Raw genomic sequence first — 2,676 nt, forward strand, 5'->3', positions numbered from 1 at the left:
GTAACTATTCTTAATGGCTATAAAATCAGGATCACCAAATATGGAACTGCAAAACTAAATTTACGTATGACATTGTTGAATGTTCTTTACATACCTGAGTTTCGGTTCAACTTAGTCTCGGTTAATGCCTTCCTTGAAGACACCAATTATTCAATATTTTTCACATCTTCTTATTGTGAAAGATTCCTTTTCAGATTTCAAAGATAAGGATTTCTAAAAGACATGGCAACCTCTACTTACTTGAATAAGACAGCAAGTTCACTCATTCTTATTGTTCTACTGTTGCTAATAAATCTTGTACAAAAGATGACCAATGACACTTTTGCCTAGGTCACCCATCAATGTTAACAACAAATTTTATGAATAAAAGTCTCTTTTTCTACTCACAAATCTCATACTTAGCATTGTTTTATTTGTCATTTAGCTAAACAAAAGCATTTACCATTTCCTTCTCATAATAACATGGTTGTTTCTGCATTTGATTTATTTCATGCAGACATTTGGGGTCATGTTCTCAACATTGAAGGCTACAAGTATTTCCTTACTATTGTAGATGATCATACTAGATGTACATGAATTTTTTTACTTAAAGTAAAATCTGATGCTTAAACCATTATACCACAACTCTTTTCTTATGTTTCTACTCCACTTTCATCTACAATAAAAAGCATTCGCACTAATAATGCTAAAGAGCTAAAACTATCTAGTTTTTTTGCCATAAATTTTTTTAAACACTTTCGGTCTTGTGTTGATAAACCGAAGCAGAACTCTGTTGTAGAAAGAAAACATCAACACATCTTAAATGTGGCTCAAGCACTCTTATTTCAGTCCCATCTCTCTCTACCTTATTGAATCTATGTAGTGAACACGACTGTTTATCTTGTAAACAAAATAGCTTCAACTCTACTTACGCATAAAACACCATTTGACTTACTTTATAATTTCATACCTTCTTATGAACATTTGAGGAGTTTTGGTTGTCTTGTTTATGCCTCAACTTTGGATATACATAGACATAAATTTTATCCTCGTTCTAAAGCATGCATCTTTATTGGTTATCCTGCTGGTATGAAAGCTTACACTTTACTAAATATTCACACTCAACAAATTTTTCATTTTGGTGATGTTGTCTTCCATGAGCATATTTTTCCTTTGAAAAATACACAATCTTCTACTATCATTGATAATCTTTTTTCTCTTAAATTGCTTCTGCTTTCAAGTTCATCCTCTTTAGATGGCATTACACAAACTCATGATGTAACGCCCTGGTTACCCCAGAACAGTTACGGTGAACCAGAAATTTGACCCGCTACCCAAGTCCTTTGGTTTAAAATGTGCTCTAAGTGTGATTAACAGGTTAAGTTAGAAAACTAATAAAAAAGGAATGGATATCTTTCATTACAAACTGCTCTGCAGAGCTAATCAAAACATTTACAAGTTGTTCTTAGTACAAAATGGTCATTACTGTCTCAAATTTACAACCCCGTCGACCTAAGCGACAAAAATAGGGTAAACCCCCTAGTTCCTCTGAGAATGCCTTGGCCGTGGTGGTCAAGCGGCCGCATATGTACACATCACCACCTAAGCTCTCCACTCAAGGCTGGGTGAGCTTTTCTTTCCCTTTACCTGCACCACATAGCACCCATGAGCCAAGACCCAGCAAGAAAACACAATAAAGCATGATATATTATCAACAATGATCATAATAATCATTCAAGACCATCAGTCCAAACAAATAGGTGACTATCGCAAAAGTCACAAAAACGGGTACAGCCCCCTATAGCCATGTGACGATAGGGTCACTCGGGCTTAACTGATAAGTGAACCTTTCATAAGTTTGAATAGGATAGGTGTATGGTGAATAGTCACCAACATAACCTTCCTCATGACCTTAGAGTTATAACCCTGGAATAGCGTTCCCTAGCCATGTGACAAACAGTCACCGGGGCCATATGCCCTGGCTCTGAATAACTAGTCTTAGACTAGCCCAGCGCTTATAAGTTCATCGACCTTAGGGTCGGTCCAGTGTTAATGCCTTAGAGCCATTCAACACTGATATCGATTAAATCTAATCTTCACCTGGCTCGGCGTTCATGACGCTATGCCATTTCTGACCCTTAGGTCAGTGTCCCTGACTAGTCAGTGCCATATACATGTAATCAACATTCACTAGCATTTATTATGCAATCCATGTCCACATTGTCAATCAACATGCCTCAATAGCAAATACACATGTCATATATACCCAGGGTGCAGTTTTCTTACCTCAGGTTCGAGCGAGAAATATAATAAGGACGACCCCTGAGAACGATAGATCTTTTAATTCCTTAGCGGTTACCTAATCACAACCAATTATAACCTCCATTAATGAGAATCAACATGAATAGGGTCTTAACATAAGCACCACTCTCGGGACCTCGAAACATGCTCACACTGTGAGTAGATTCGATCCCGGGCCTTAAGGATTGAAACCCTAAGTCAAAAACCCTTAAAAACACTCAAAACGGGACTTTGAAGGAACAGGGTAGCACTATAGCGCTCAACCCCTAGCGCCCCAGCGCTATACTCCGAACCACCAACATGCCAAAAAGCCTCCTGAGGAGCGCTGTAGCGCCCTAGGGTGGGCGCTATAGCGCTACCTCCAGACCCAAACTCCCCTGAACTGACCTTCTTCAC

The sequence above is a fragment of the Humulus lupulus genome, chromosome 1, assembly GCF_963169125.1.
Source record: "Humulus lupulus chromosome 1, drHumLupu1.1, whole genome shotgun sequence".
NCBI lineage: Eukaryota > Viridiplantae > Streptophyta > Magnoliopsida > Rosales > Cannabaceae > Humulus > Humulus lupulus.